Raw genomic sequence first — 18083 nt, forward strand, 5'->3', positions numbered from 1 at the left:
GCAGTCTCTCGCCACTACTACTACCCTGTACCCCTCACATGTGTGGATAGGTGTCTTTTATACAAGTAATGAGTTCAAACAGGTGCAATTACTACAGGTAATGAGTACAGAGTAGGAGGGTTTCTTAAAGAAAAGCTAACAGGTCTGTGAGAATTCTTGCTGGTTGGTAGATGATTAAATTCTGATTTCATGCAATAAAATTCAACTTAATTATGTGAAAATCATACAATGTGATTTTCTGGTTTTTATTTTTAGATTCTGCCTCTCACAGTTGAAGTGTACTTACGATAAAAATTACAGACCTCTCCATTCTTTGTAGATGGGAAAACTTGCAAAATCGGCAGTGTATCAAATACTTATTTTCCCCACTGTATGTGGTCATCTTCATAAATAAGCAGCTACAGAACGTATGGGAAGCTGCTCATCTGCAAGCAATACATCATATGTATGATTCTAAAGAAATCAATAACGACCAATCATAACAACCTTCTCTTCAAATTTTAATTGATTATTGGTTGTTCTAATGTGACATTCCCACTTTAAGATGAAGGGTGACATAGTGTGGAACTCAGCGGGAAGAATTTTACACAGAGACCTTAAAGACGAAGACATCTGTGCAAATTGGTCTGATCACAGACCGGTAATGCACAGACTGGCCACGGGTCAAAAAGAGACTGTTGCATAGGAGTTACTATTATTCATAAATAATGTGTAATAGTCTAATAGTCTCAGAATTATTATATAGAGAAATAATCCATATGAGAAATATTAGTATCAAAGCAGCATAATAGCATAGTAAAGATGACCTCCTGACGAAACTGCACGTGGCGGTGAAACGCGCGTTGAGGTGTTTTATTGTCCCATATTTTCAATTATAATGGCCAAAGGTAACTATAGTCATCTTTACTGTCAAAGATAACACTAGACAGATCACGCAGATCCCACCGCTGCCACCAATTTGTCAGGGGACGCAACTCCGCTGCCTCCAATTGTCAGGACAATTATGTAATTAACTGACGAGTGATGGCCGAGGCCAGTTAATGGGGAATTCAAAGTGAGCGTACGGTATACACACCTCCGATTCCAACGTATGGAATATATATACCCCGATACAATCACTGCCAATAACAAACAATAACAAAAGGAACTACTAGCTGTCACCACCAATCGCTTATAAAGGCCGATTGGACACTCATTACAGGTAGCATATGGCTTCAAGGGTGCGATTTACAGAGAAAGAGGAACCAAGCTATTCAATTTTATATATTTAATCTGGAAAGGTCGGCAATGTTTATAAAAAAATATACAAAGATGTTACAAAATGGGAACAAAACAATACAGTATATACAATCACATAAATTAAAAGTGATAACAAAAGAAAAATTACTAAACCTGTGTCACGGTAATGGCTCAGAGATTAGCGGAGGGAGGTACTCTTTAGGATCGGACAGAACTACAGAAAGCTGTACCTTCTGGAACTTACAAATGACAAAAACACAAACTCTGCTTTTTCATTGGATAAAGGTTAAATCCACATACCTCCCCTTGGTGGGCTCATATGGGGGCTGGTTGTGGGATGTGCTAGGTCTGTTAGAAGATTATGAGATCCCCAACTTTCAGGATATCTTTGCCCCTGGAGGTCCCAGGGATATATTGTCATCATGTTTCTTATCACGATTTCACCTTTCTATAGAGATGAAACATGGAATGGATAGCATCATGCATCGGAAGTATGTTAAGTTAGAGGTGTTAGAGTGGCCTTATGGTGATGTGAGTGAATGCGTTATGCCCATGTCTCCCCTTCGACGCCGAAAATACAGTACAGACCAAAAGTTTGGACACACCTTCTCATTTAAAGATTTTTCTATATTTTCATGACTTTGAAAATTGTACATTCACACTGAAGGCATCAAAACTATGAATTAACACATGTGGAATTATATACTTAACAAAAAAGTGTGAAACAACTGAAAATATGTCTTATATTTTAGGTTCTTCAAAGTAGCCACCTTTTGCTTTGATGACTGCTTTGCACACTCTTGGCATTCTCTTCATGAGCTTCAAGACGTAGTCACCGGAAATGGTCTTCCAACAATCTTGAAGGAGTTCCCAGAGATGCTTAGCATTTGTTGGCCCTTTTGCCTTCACTCTGCGGTCCAGCTCACCCCAAACTATCTCGATTGGGTTCAGGTCTGGTGACTGTGGAGGCCAGGTCATCTGGCATATCACCCCATCACCCTCCTTCTTGGTCAAATAGCCCTTACACAGCCTGGAGGTGTGTTTGGGGTCATTGTCCTGTTGAAAAATAAATGATGGTCCAACTAAACGCAAGCCGGATGGAATAGCATGCCGCTGCAAGATGCTGTGGTAGCCATGCTGGTTCAGTATGCCTTCAATTTTGAATAAATCCCCAACAGTGTCACAAAGCACCCCCACACCATCACGCCTCTTCCTCCATGCGTCACGGTGGGAACCAGGCATGTAGAGTCCATCCGTTCACCTTTTCTGCGTCGCACAAAGACACGGTGGTTGGAACCAAAGATCTCAAATTTGGACTCATCAGAACAAAGCACAGATTTCCACTGGTCTAATGTCCATTCCTTGTGTTCTTTAGCCCAACCAAGTCTCTTCTGCTTGTTGCCTGTCCTTAGCAGTGGTTTCCTAGCAGCTATTTTACCATGAAGGCATGCTGCACAAAGTCTGCTCTTAACAGTTGTTGAAGAGATGTGTCTGCTGCTAGAACTCTGTGTGGCATTGACCTGGTCTCTAATCTGAGCTGCTGTTAACCTGCGATTTCTGAGGCTGGTGACTCGGATAAACTTATCCTCAGAAGCTGAGGTGACTCTTGGTCTTCCTTTCCAGGGGCGGTCCTCATGGGAGCCAGTTTCTTTGTAGCACTTGATGGTTTTTGCAACTGCACTTGGGGACACTTTCAAAGTTTGCCCAATTTTTCAGACTGACTGACCTTCATTTCTTAAAGTAATGATGGCCACTTGTTTTTCTTTACTTAGCTGCTTTTTTCTTGCCATATTACAAATTCTAACAGTCTATTCAGTAGGACTATCAGCTGTGTATCCACCTGACTTCTGCACAACACAACTGATAGTCCCAACCCCATTTATAAGGCAAGAAATCCCACTTATTAAACCTGACAGGGCACACCTGTGAAGTGAAAACCATTTCCGGTGACTACCTCTTGAAGCTCATCAAGAGAATGCCAAGAGTGTGCAAAGCAGTCATCAAAGCAAAAGGTGGCTACTTTGAAGAACCTAGAATATAAGACATATTTTCAGTTGTTTCACACTTTTTTATTAAGTATATAATTCCACATGTGTTAATTCATAGTTTTGATGCCTTCAGTGTGAATGTGCAATTTTCATAGTCATGAAAATACAGAAAAATCTTTAAATGAGAAGGTGTGTCCAAACTTTTGGTCTGTACTGTATATCTCCCAAAAATATCAGATCAATGCAAACTTCAATATTCATCACTGACCACTAGCTCCAGAAAGTCTGAGACAATTCATTTGAACAGAAGAAGCACTTGCCTCGCAAGTGTACTTCTCTGCCTCTGAGTATATGAATCCTAGCCTTGGTGGCTGGTTCTCAGAGCAAATCTCTGCTGTAATTATTTGTTCAAGGCAGGAGGTCCTACCTCAATGGAAGTTGAAGTGTCAACTCTTTCTCACTTCCCCAGTTAGAATTAATCCCATATGTTTAATGTGGGGGTGACATGTCCCTGTCCGGAGAAGTCTTTATGGATTTTAATTTTTCTCTATGACAATGATATTTTTTGTCACTTAGTTCCCACAATGAGCTTTTGTTGAGTTTTTAATTTTGCAGAATTTCTGCACCGTTTCTCCACCTATTATTTAAATTAAGTTACTTGCGTTTTTTTATTGCTTTTCTTGGAGCTGTCATTAGGGGTTTTAATTTTTCACTATGACATTTACAATTTACATTTTTACATTTACAATTTCATTTTTCACTATGCCATTTACTATGCAATCATTAGTTTGTTGTTATCTATGTATTTATATATTTAATAAAATATTGATAATATTTTTAACTAGTTGTACTCGGCCTCGCGTTGCTGTGGCTCAGTCTGCTTAAATGAAAAAGAAAGAAAAGAGAAAGTGCTCAATTCTAAAATATTTAATTTCACAATGCTTGTGGGCATACAATATTTCAATTTTTTTTTTCTGCACAGGTCACTAAAGAGGTCTGTACTTGCTGTCAGGTGTCACAATGGAGTCGGTTATGTCAGGGATTGCTAGTTATGCAATTCCCTAGGTACAGAGGGAATGTGACAGGAGGGGACGCAGAGATGAAGGCAGGCGGTGGCAGAGGAGGAGGGGGTGATCCGCTTGACATGTCCTGGGCCAGTACTGGCCAGATCACAGCTCTGCTTCCACCGGTGGCACAGTGGAATTTGCAGTCACTTGCTATCCGCCCATTGCTGTGAGGCTCGGGCCCAGCTCAGCGCCCAGAGCGGAGGCCGTTGCCTGCGCCTCTCCATGCAACCTCCCTCTCTCTTTCCCTCCCTCCCAGGCTTGTTGTTGCACAGTCGTAAATAAGACTCACCTGCCAGAGAAGAAGAAGCCGCAGCAGTAGCGGTGCCGGAGAGAAGAGGCGGCCGCCTCTAGGCGGTGGTGGTGATGCGCAGCAGCGTCTTTCGGCCTCGAACAGACGGTCTCGTCATTCCCCATCCCCTCAACCCCCACAGGGGACACGAAAGGAGCAGAGAACAGGCAGCGGCTGTGGTGAATGAAGGAGAGGGAGAAGGGTTTATGAATGAGATGTCACTAAGTGGGGGGAGAACGCCGGGCAGCCGAGGAGAGTCAGCCTGGGACTGAGCTCGTAACACCCCCTCTAGCTGTTGCTTTTACGTCCAACAGCTGGTATATAAAAACATAGTAGGTATATACTGTAAAAACATTTATAAGATTTTGAACAAACGAACATTTAAATTTTTATTTATATAGATGATTGTCACGGTAGGTGTTTATCTTGTACTTAGGAGGGTATCAATAACATTTAAGGAGGAAATCTTTGTTTCTTGTCCTCTTCTAGCTAACCCTGTATTCCCCATGGAGAATACAAGAACAATTGTCCGAGCCAAACCCTTTATGTGTCTAGGTGAATCAGGAGACTTAACTTTCGGCTGGATGAGTATTCGAATATAATTATTTAAAGATAATCTGTCAGTAGGATTTCACTATGTAATACAAGCACAGTTTTCTCTGCTGCAGATCTAGCAGAGCTCAGATGTTGAGCTGTGTGCAACTCATCCCCTCCCCCCCGACACACACATCACAGCTTTCTGTGTACATTGTATAGTGACAGAGAGCTGCTAATCAATGCTGGGGGTGCGGTTGGACCAGGAGGCACCAGGCCAGTTGTCCTGTAATGATAATCTCCTGCTGATAAAACACTGATTGTATTGAAACAGCAAAACACAGTCCAGTAAGTGACACATCTCTGTAATCAGGGTCTTTGCTCCTACATTATGGACATTATGGTGTTTTCAGATTACATAGCAAAAACCCGTTGACAGATTTCCTTTAAGGGCACCTTACAGATCAGACACAAAGGGAGCCTGAATATACAACAGCATCGTTCTCAGCATGTAATTTCTAGAATAATTGATACTATATATATTTACTGGACTATAAGACAAATGCTAATTTATTTATACAGTTATTCGATGCTAAAGCTGGTAATCCTGACACCATGAACTCTGGTGAATGCCTTCTCAACCACCAGGACAGTGAGTAGATTAGTTGGTGATGACTGAGGAATTATTACAAAATGCGTCTATGTTTACATTTCAAGGCATCTACACATTTCTAATTAGGAGATGTGATGCCAGTGATCCAAACGAGCCCAGCCCTGTTTCTGCTGTTAATCATTCTGCAAAATGTCACAGATAATCATCAGCACAAGGAAAAAAAAGACTCTTCTACACATGTGGGGGAACCACCTACAAGAGACATTGAGACACTATGTATAAACTTGTTGACTGCCGACATAAACTGAAATCCATGGAGTCACAATAAATTTAATAAAATAATTCTAATTAGTCACATTTATTTATTCATATTCATTGCATCATGATCCCTGCAATCAGTTTGTATCAAAAGTGGCCTGAAATCTGAGATTGCTTAGGTTAGGACTACACCAGGAAAACAAATGAAAAATCTCAGATCTATCTGCTAATTCTGCCAGTAACTTTTCTAGCAGCGCAGAGTATACAAGCATTACATGTCTGCTATTCTGCAGTCATCAGATTCTCAATGTGAAATCTGCCAGAAAACTTTAAATTGGAGTTTGCCAATTGGCACAATAAGTCGATGATGATAGTCATCCGGGAATGGAAGAAGGGGCTTTCTTTGCATAACGGGGATGTCTATTTTGTTTTCCAATAGCAAATAAATATTAGGTTAACAATAATTAATTAATCAACCAAGCAATCTAAACGCTCAGGATGAATGGTGCAATATGGAGTCAACGGATGCAGACAGATGCAGATACCGGTGAAATTTAGATGCTATGGCGATTCTAGCACCTTTACATACATGCCATTATTTTGGGGTATAAAATCCTGATGACAGGTTCTCTTTAAGAACGGGCTGTTTGAGTACTGGACAACTCCTTTAATAGTGTCCTCAATTCTGAGAAATGCAGGCAGATACTTATACACCATGCAACACCATCAGGGAGGCGTCTGATTAGCTCCAAGTTTACTATGTAGTAGGCCAAGAACCCCAAACATACAGCCAATGCGATTAAAAACTATATTCAGCATCAGGGGCTTACAAATAAACCATGGGGCCCCATAGCACAAGTTTTAATCAGCCCCCCACACACACAAAAAATAGAGAAAAAGCCAGCTCACCGGATCATGTAATACAGTATTCAGAGGACAATGCTCTGACCAGCGTAGAAGTAATAGAACAAAAGGAAGGGAGTCCAACTTCTGGTTGAAAAATATAAAAAATCCTATTTTTATTTAAAGTATTAAAATTCTATAAGAATAAGGTGGGGAGCAGGAAAGCACATGGCGATGAGTTTTGAGCACAGGATGGCATTCTTCCCCTTCCCCACACATACACAAAAAAAGAACTAAAATAATATTCTGTGGGACAGAAGAGCATACAACTTTGCAGCCCTTTCAGAGTAATTTTTCTCCTATTGAAGCCCTAGATTCCCTTTTCATGGCCCCCATAAAGTATGAAGCCAACAAAAGTGACCCCCAAATACAATATGATACTCACATAGTGAATTCCTACATAGTACCCTCCACACACAGTATGATGATCCTACTGTACCCACCAGGAAAAGTACGGTGACCCGAACACAGTATGATGTCTAACACAGCCCTCCACACAATATGATGGCCCCCATACAGTATGATGGACACAACACAAGCCTCCACACTGTATAAGGGCCCCCACTAGCCCTCCAAAAAGTATAACGGTCCTCATATAGCCCTCCAAACAGTATAATGGCCCCCACATAGCCGTCCATATAGTATAATGGGCCCCCACATAGCATTCCATAGAGTAAAATGGGCCCCCACATTGCTTTCCATTTAATATAATGGACTCCACATAACCTTCCATATAATACAATAGGCCCCACATTGCCTTCCATATAGTATAATGGGCACCACATTGCTTTCTATGCAGTATAATGGACTCCACCTAGCCCTCAATACAGTATAACGGGCCCCACTTAGTCCTTCATACACTATAATGGGCCCCACATAGTCCTCCATACAGAATAATGGGCACCACATAATCCTCCATACAGGATAATGGACTCCACATAGCCTTCCACATAGTATAATGAGCCCCATATAGTCCTCCATATAGTATAATGGGCCCCACAAAGTCCTCCATATAGTATAATGGGCCCCACATAGTCCTCCATACAGCATAATGGACCCTACATAGCCTTCCACATAGTATAATGGGCCCCACATAGTCCTCCATATAGTATAATGGGCCCCACATAGTCCTCCATATACTATAATGGGCCCCACATAGTCCTCCATACAGAATAATGGGCACCACATAGTTCTCCATATAGTGTAATGGGCCCCACATAGTCCTCCATATAGTATAATGAGCTCCATATAGTCCTCCATATAGTATAATGGGCCCCACAAAGTCCTCCATACAGCATAATGGACCCTACATAGCCTTCCACATAGTATAATGGGCCCCACATAGTCCTCCATACAGAATAATGGGCACCACATAGTCCTCCATAGAGTGTAATGGGCCCCACAGAGTCCTCCATATAGTATAATGAGCTCCATATAGTCCTCCATATAGTATAATGGGCCCCACAAAGTCCTCCATATAGTATAATGGGCCCCACATCGTCCTCCATGCAGCATAATGGACCCTACATAGCCTTCCACATAGTATAATGGGCCCCACATAGTCCTCCATATCGTATAATGGGCCCCACATAGTCCTCCATAGAGAATAATGGGCCCCACATAGTCCTCCATACAGAATAATGGGCACCACATAGTCCTCCATATAGTGTAATGAGCCCCACATAGTCCTCCATATAGTATAATGAGCTCCATATAGTCCTCCATATAGTATAATGGGCCCCACAAAGTCCTCCATATAGTATAATGGGCCCCACATAGTCCTCCATACAGCATAATCGACCCTACATAGCCTTCCACATAGTATAATGGGCCCCACATAGTCCTCCATACAGAATAATGGGCCCCACATAGTCCTCCATATACTATAATGGGCCCCACATAGTCCTCCATACAGAATAATGGGCCCCACATAGTCCTCCATATACTATAATGGGCCCCACATAGTTCTCCATACAGTATAATGGGCCCTCCATAGTCCTCCATACAGTATAATGGGCACCACATAGTCCTCCATATAGAGTAATGGGCCCCACATAGTCCTCCATATAGTGGGCCCCACAATGTACTGATTCATAAAAAAAAAATACTTGCCTCTCCTCGTTCCTCACTGCTCTGCTGTCTTCAATGGGTCTTCTGCAGCTCTGCACTGCTCAGCACAGCGGGCTTGCTGTAATAACGTCATTACGCCCGTTGTGCTGAGACGTCAGATACAGAGGGAGAATGGTGGAGTAGGGAGTGTCACCGGACGCTCCTTCCTTCATCATTGCCTTCAACTGTATCCGCATCCAGGATACTGTTTAAAGTTGGGCATGGGGGAAGGCCTGGTGTGGGGGCTGGCACTGGGCCTCCCAACTCACGGGCCCCATAGTGGTCGCATGGTCTGCCGCCATTGGCAGTGTGCCACTATTCAGCATAAAGAACAGCAAGGAGTCCTGGAAGTGATGATATGGCCCCACAGAGCCCTGATCTCAGCATTATCCAGTCTGTCTGGGATTACATGAAGAGCCAAGGATTTGTGCAAGCGACATCCACAGAAGATCTGTAAATAGTGTGAATAGAGGACAAATGAGTTTGGGTGTATAGGTGACAATTGTGTGTGTGGGGGACAATTATGTGTGTGTGTAAAAGGGACAATTATGTGTATAGGGGACAATTATGTGTATAGGGGACAATTGTGTGTGTGTATAGGGGACAATTATGTGTATAGGGGACAATTGTGTGTGTGTATAGGGGACAATTATGTGTATAGGGGACAATTGTGTGTGTATAGGGGACAATTATGTGTATAGGGGACAATTATGTGTGTATAGGGGACAATTGTGTGTGTATATGGGACAATTATGTGTATAGGGGACAATTGTGTGTGTATAGGGGACAATTATGTGTATAGGGGACAATTGTGTGTGTGTATAGGGGACAATTATGTGTGTATAGGGGACAATTGTGTGTATAGGGGACAATTGTGTGTATAGGGGACAATTATGTGTATAGGGGACAATTATGTGTGTATAGGGGACAATTGTGTGTGTATAGGGGACAATTATGTGTATAGGGGACAATTGTGTGTGTATAGGGGACAATTATGTGTATAGGGGACAATTGTGTGTGTGTATAGGGGACAATTATGTGTGTATAGGGGACAATTGTGTGTGTATAGGGGACAATTATGTGTATAGGGGACAATTATGTGTGTATAGGGGACAATTATGTGTATAGGAGACAATTGTGTGTGTATAGGGGACAATTATGTGTATAGGGGACAATTATGTGTGAATAGGGGACAATTGTGTGTGTATAGGGGACAATTATGTGTATAGGGGACAATTGTGTGTGTATAGGGGACCATTATGTGTATAGGGGACAATTGTGTGTGTGTATAGGGGACAATTATGTGTATAGGGGACATTTGTGTGTGTGTATAGGGGACAATTGTGTGTATAGGGGACAATTGTGTGTGTATAGGGGACAATTATGTCTATAGGGGACAATTGTGTGTGTGTATAGGGGACAATTATGTGTATAGGGGACAATTGTGTGTGTATAGGGGACAATTATGTGTATAGGAGACAATTGTGTGTGTATAGGGGACAATTATGTGTATAGGGGACAATTATGTGTGAATAGGGGACAATTGTGTGTGTATAGGGGACAATTATGTGTATAGGGGACAATTGTGTGTGTATAGGGGACCATTATGTGTATAGGGGACAATTGTGTGTGTGTATAGGGGACAATTATGTGTATAGGGGACATTTGTGTGTGTGTATAGGGGACAATTGTGTGTATAGGGGACAATTGTGTGTGTATAGGGGACAATTATGTCTATAGGGGACAATTGTGTGTGTGTATAGGGGACAATTATGTGTATAGGGGACAATTGTGTGTGTATAGGGGACAATTATGTGTATAGGGGACAATTGTGTGTGTGTATAGGGGACAATTATGTGTATAGGGGACATTTGTGTGTGTATAGGGGACAATTATGTGTATAGGGGACAATTGTGAGTGCATAGGGGGCAATTATGTGTATAGGGGACAATTGTGTGTGTGTATAGGGGACAATTATGTGTATAGGGGACAATTGTGTGTGTGTATAGGGGACAATTATGTGTATAGGGGACATTTGTGTGTGTATAGGGGACAATTATGTGTATAGGGGACAATTGTGAGTGCATAGGGGGCAATTATGTGTATAGGGGACAATTGTGTGTGTGTATAGGGGACAATTATGTGTATAGGGGACAATTGTGTGTGTGTATAGGGGACAATTATGTGTATAGGGGACATTTGTGTGTGTATAGGGGACAATTATGTGTATAGGGGACAATTGTGAGTGCATAGGGGGCAATTATGTGTATAGGGGACAATTGTGTGTGTGTATAGGGGACAATTATGTGTATAGGGGACATTTGTGTGTGTGTATAGGGGACAATTATGTGTATAGGGGACAATTGTGAGTGCATAGGGGGCAATTATGTGTATAGGGGACAATTGTGTGTGTGTATAGGGGACAATTATGTGTATAGGGGACAATTATGTGTATAGGGGACAAGTGTGTGTATGTGTATAGGGGACAATTGTGTGTGTATAGGGGACAATTATGTGTATAGGGGACAATTGTGTGTGTGTATAGGGGACAATTATGTGTATAGGGGACATTTGTGTGTGTGTATAGGGGACAATTATGTGTATAGGGGACAATTGTGAGTGCATAGGGGGCAATTATGTGTATAGGGGACAATTGTGTGTGTGTATAGGGGACAATTATGTGTATAGGGGACAATTATGTGTATAGGGGACAAGTGTGTGTATGTGTATAGGGGACAATTATGTGTATAGGGGACAATTGTGTGCATAGAGGACAATTATTTGTGTACACTGGAGACAATCGTGCATGTATAGGGGACAATTGTGCTTGTATTGGGGACAATTGTGTGTCCCCTATTCATTTATATATATCTTCAATTTATGGATTCTAGAGTTTCCTATAACATTTTTTCAGCATCATTACTTTATGTAAATGATTTGACTTCACAGAATTGTATATCATATAATTGTTAAAGAGAACCTGTCAGCACGATTTTGTTATGTAAGGTAAAAACATGGCTGTAATGACGGCTGTAATCCTGATTACATTGATACCTTTGATGAAGAAATCAATGTTGTGGTTTTTTTCTAGAATCACCATCTGAAGTTTTCTGCTAATTAGATTGTATTTAGATACAATGTCTGCTCTGTAGTCACCCACTGTCCAATGGCTAAACCAGAATAATATCCACAATAAATATGGAGCATAGTGATTAGATACCAAATTTGAAAGACCGTACTTAATGCTCCTCAATGTATTATTACATTCAGATGAATAAGGTGCCTGAGGAACAGATATAGAGAACATACAGCACATGTGAACCAACAACTATATAGCCCGAGTGTGATTAATTGTTTCTAAGCAGGAAATTAACATTTGTAAAATCAGTACATAATTATATGCACTTTGCTCCTTTTTACACATTATATCTAAAAACAAATATATATTTTTTCCCTTTCCCACTCCTTTGAAAAGAATGTAGAGCATAGCCCAAAATCCTGAGCAGGTCATTGCTGTACCAATGTTTGGCTTTATTCTTCCTGTTTTACAAGATTGTGAGAGGTAATACAAAGGATTATAGCTAAGCTATTTACATAACATAGGGAGCTTTCAATGACACATTGTGATGGAGAATGGCTTTGGGACTTTCTGTTGAATACCATGCCTTTTAGTGTTGCAAGAGCAGAAATTCATAGAAAGTCACTTACAAGTTAAAAAGCTATGAAGAAACAATGAGAGTCATTACTTTGTAGGACGTTCCTCTGGTAAATGGGATTTAATAGACAAGTCCTTTTTTATGTTATAGGCAGGAATTAATAGTCTATAAGGGTATATTCACACATGGCTGCAGAATTCTGCACTAGAAACGCATTGTAAAACCAAATGGATTTAAGAAATGTTAGCTGTAGTTTCCATGTGGTTTTTTAAGCAGTTTTCTAAGCTGTTGGTGTTTTCTCCATGTATGTCAGTGGGATAAAACCGCAAATAAACCACATAATAAACACGAGAAGGACTTCGCAATTTTTTACTGCAGTGGAAAAAGGCACAGAGTGTAAATGTAACTTTCATACATATCAATGCAATACGTTGTAGTAGTTTATACCAAAACTGCAATTATTTCTACATTATATCAACTTTCAGACTGAAAATGACTCCAAACTAGCGATGATGACTGCAGGCTCGGGCTACACGGACCTTAGCTTCAATACTGTAAAGATTGCGAGAATTATAAGTTATTTGCCGTGCAGCAAACATTACAGTAATTGGTCCCTTTTATTCATCTATTGAAAGATAATTTTCTGGATGAGGAGGTTATAACAGACCTCTGGGGATCAGACTAATATATCAATAATGTCATTATGTCCTCACAGGGTCAAGTCCTAAGTTTTGGTGACTACTGGTTTCCACTTGAAAAGATCCACAGAACTTTCTAAGAACATATGTGCTCTGCTATGTGAATCTTTTGAAAGGAGCGGATGGTGTATCTTGGTACACCTGCATATAAAGTGCAGGGTTGAGAATTGGGTGTAATGAGTTGTGGCTCTATTAACAGAAATTTCTGCAATGAATCTGCCTTGTGTAAATATACTCAGATGTCCATGAAAAACGGTCCAATCTTGGACTGCAGTACAGGGACTGGCTTCGAGTCTCCTGACCGGAGCAATGCAGCATGTATTTCTATGAGGCTGTCATGCTCGGGTCGGTAGAACTGCGGCCAGTCTGTGCATTGTGATCCGATATCAGACCAATTTGCACTGACGTCTGAATGAGCACTTTTACATGTCATGTGCAATATTAGTGTGTATGTGACACTTTTAAAGAATGCATTATTACAATACTCGGTTTTACAATAGGTCATATTTGCTTTGTGCACAGGTCATAGAAACTGACATCACAGGTCTCTAATAGATAGTAATTTGACAAAACAAAGAAGAGACAGAAATGTAAAATAAGATAAACTCCTGAAACTCAAACTTCCCACCTATACCCAGAAACTCCTAGGAGCAGATAATAAAATAGCATTTCCTTGTAGAATCACTCAGTTTTATGGTCAGAATATTGGTAATCACATTTAAAATAAGAATAGGAGTCTAGCTCAGGTCGTTAAGAATATATTGCTGGATTTTATAAGATTATTTTCTATTTTGAGCATTTTATAGATTGCAAGGTATCTGACATCATTCATTGTTTATGATATTTGCCATAGCATTTGACCCAAACCATGATATTTTATATTGTAAGATGTTTATTATGGGATACTCAATAGAAATGTATCCAGGTTAAAAGATTTGACAGGATGGCATTTTATATAAATAAATACAGTGGGGAAAATAAGTATCTGATACACTGCCAATTTTGCAAGTTTTCCCACCTACAAAGAATGAAGAGGTCTGTAATTTTTATCGTAGGTACACTTCAACTGTGAGGTGAGAGACAGAATCTAAAAAAAAATCCAGAAAATCACATTGTATGATTTTTGCATAATTAATTTGCCTTTTATTGCATGAGATAAGTATTTGATACAATAGAAAAACAGAATTTAATATTTGGTACAGAAACCTTTGTTTGCAATTACAGAGGTCAGACGTTTCCTGTAGTTCTTGACCAAGTTTGCACACACTGCAGCAGGGATTTTGGCCCGCTCCTCCATACAGATCTTCTCCAGGTCTTTCAGGTTTCGGGGCTGTCGCTGGGCAACATTGAGTTTCAGCTCCCTCCAAATATTTTCTATTAGGTTCAGATCTGGAGACTGGCTAGGTCACTCCAGGACCTTGAAATGCTTCTTGCGGAGCCACTCCTTAGTTGCCCTGGCTGTGTGTTTCGGGTCATTGTCATGCTGGAAGACCGAGCCACAACTCATATTCAATGTTCTTATTGAGAGAAGGAGGTTGTTGGCCAAAATCTCACAATACATGACCCCATCCATCCTCCTTTCAATACGGTGCAGTCGTCCTGTCCATTTGCAGAAAAGCACCCCCAAAGTATGATGATTCCCCCACCATGCTTCACGGTTGGGGCAGGGCTGTACTCATCCTTCTTCCTCCAAAAATGGCGAGTGGAGTTGATACTAAAAAGTTCTATTTTGGTCTCATCTGACCACATGACCTTCTCCAATGCTTCCTCTGGATCATCCAGATGGTCATTGGCACACTTCTAACAGGCCTGGACATGTGCTGGCGTGAGCAGGGAGACCTTGTGTGCCCTGCAGGATTTTAATTAATGACAGCATAGTGTGTTACTAACAGTAATGTTTGAGACTGTGGTCCCAGCTCTCTTCAGGTCATAGACCAGGTCCTCCCATGTAGTTCTGGGCTGATTCCTGACCTCTCTCAGAATCATCCTTACCCCACGAGGCGAGATCTTGCATGGAGCCCCAGACCGAGGAACATTGACAGTCATCTTGTGTTTCTTCCATTTTCTAATAATTAGAACAGTTGTTGCCTTCTCAACAAGCTGCTTGCCTATGTCCTGTAGCTCATCCCAGCCTTGTGCAGGTCTACAATTTTGTCCCTGGTGTCCTTAGACAGCTCTTTGGTCTTGGCCATGGTGGAGAGGTTGGAGTGTGATTGATTGAGTGTGTGTAAGGGTGTGACAGAGGCTGTCATGTTCCTCTCCCTTACTAAACAGTTTTTGTTGTTTGTGGATTTCTAATGAAATGTATAATGTTATTTATATATGGTATATAGGGAAAGTATAGGACATTGCTTAGTGTTTGGTTAGTGATAGTCAGAAACAATAGGGCTGATAGGCAGAGGTGGGCCTAATAGTGTATGGGATTTAGGGCATAGTTTACAGTATAGAAAGTTCAGTGTACTTTATTAGTGGGTAAATACGGCAGGTCATTGGTGAAGGGAGTAGTTTGCCCAGCAACCACCGGAGACGGCTGGTGATTGGTCCAGTTAAAAGGGGGAGGATTTTAGGCCAGAGGGGAACAATTATTCCTATCAGGAGTCAGTTCATTTAGAGTTGTAGTTGCTGTTGGTAACATTTAAGTCTGTGCTTGAGGAAGACTGAGGAGAAGTTCAGGGCCCTGGGGGCTGAAGGTCAATAGAGAAACAGACAAATGATGGAAAAAGAGTTAGGCAGCTTGGAGAACGATAAAGCGGACAACTTTGAGGAAAATTCCCTAAACGTCCGAGGCCTGTAGAAGGACTGATGGAGCCAGCCTTCACTACTCCCAAGGAGGGGAGAACGGACGGGAACATACGTGAGGAGAGTAGGACCGTGTTCTGGAAAGCACTCGTACAGGGAAAACTAACTCTGAGGATAGGACAGGAAGGGACAGTAGAGAAAGCTGTAACGATGATGTCCCAAAAGAATGTATTAATGACCATAACTGAACTGAAGGAAAAGTTAAGTAAAGTTGGTTTTTATATAAAAGAGACTGTGTGACAGTGATTGCTTGCCTTCAACTACTGGACTCCTAAAGAAGATGGAGGGACAACAAGGAATTGTGAGTGTTGTGCACTACATGCAAATCACAATACAACACGGACATTATCTTTTATTTGTGGGCGGTCAGGGTGAGAATGTAAATGCACAACAACTGCAGTCTCTCGCCACTACTACTACCCTGTACCCCTCACATGTGTGGATAGGTGTCTTTTATACAAGTAATGAGTTCAAACAGGTGCAATTACTACAGGTAATGAGTACAGAGTAGGAGGGTTTCTTAAAGAAAAGCTAACAGGTCTGTGAGAATTCTTGCTGGTTGGTAGATGATTAAATTCTGATTTCATGCAATAAAATTCAACTTAATTATGTGAAAATCATACAATGTGATTTTCTGGTTTTTATTTTTAGATTCTGCCTCTCACAGTTGAAGTGTACTTACGATAAAAATTACAGACCTCTCCATTCTTTGTAGATGGGAAAACTTGCAAAATCGGCAGTGTATCAAATACTTATTTTCCCCACTGTATGTGGTCATCTTCATAAATAAGCAGCTACAGAACGTATGGGAAGCTGCTCATCTGCAAGCAATACATCATATGTATGATTCTAAAGAAATCAATAACGACCAATCATAACAACCTTCTCTTCAAATTTTAATTGATTATTGGTTGTTCTAATGTGACATTCCCACTTTAAGATGAAGGGTGACATAGTGTGGAACTCAGCGGGAAGAATTTTACACAGAGACCTTAAAGACGAAGACATCTGTGCAAATTGGTCTGATCACAGACCGGTAATGCACAGACTGGCCACAGGTCTCCCGACCTGAGCGTGACAACTTCACGTATTTCTATGAGGCTGTCATGCTTGAGTCAGGAGAGCCTCTGCCAGTCAGTCCATAGAGGTCCAAACTCAGAACGATTTGCATGGACATCTGCAAGAGCCTTAAGGGTATGTGCACACGTTAAGTATTTTCTCAGTTTTTGTTGCGTTTTTTTTTCTGCACAGATTTGACACAAAAACTAAAGGATTTCCTAGTGCCAGCAAAGAGAATTAAACTCTGAAGTCTCATGCACACGTTGCTTATTTTTTCCTTGCAGATTTGAAGCAGTTTTACATCTGCAGCATGTCAATTCTTTCAGCATTTTTGCAGTGTTTTTCACCAATTCTAATGAATGGAAAAAACACATCAAAAACGCATGCAAAAATATGTCAAAAACGCCTATATTTTATGCTGCATTCTTCCTGCTATCACATTAGTATTTGCAGCAGAAATCTGCTGCAAATACTGAACGTGTGCATATACCTTTAAACAGGATCGGGCACTGACTGCTTGGGGCTCCTGTGCAAGAAATGAGTCTGGGCCCCCCACCTTTTCTGGCGACAAAGCTACAGATGTATATATAGCCACACACACATATATATACTTCTTGTATAGTCTCCTTTATTATGTATCCCTTATTACACAGTGCCCTCTCTTGTTATGTACAGCACTGTCCCTTACATATTGGATTGGTTGTACAAAACAGCAGAGGAAGCTATATAATAAGAGAAGACACCATATATAACTAGAGAGGATGGTACATAATAAGGGAGGGTGTTATACATAATAAAAGATAAAACTATATAACTAAGGATGGCTATATACATAATAAGTGAGTACACTATATACTAAAGGACTGTGCTA

The sequence above is a fragment of the Phyllobates terribilis genome, unplaced genomic scaffold, assembly GCF_046119375.1.
Source record: "Phyllobates terribilis strain yellow unplaced genomic scaffold, ASM4611937v1 Scaffold_7__3_contigs__length_470593459, whole genome shotgun sequence".
Classification (NCBI taxonomy): domain Eukaryota; kingdom Metazoa; phylum Chordata; class Amphibia; order Anura; family Dendrobatidae; genus Phyllobates; species Phyllobates terribilis.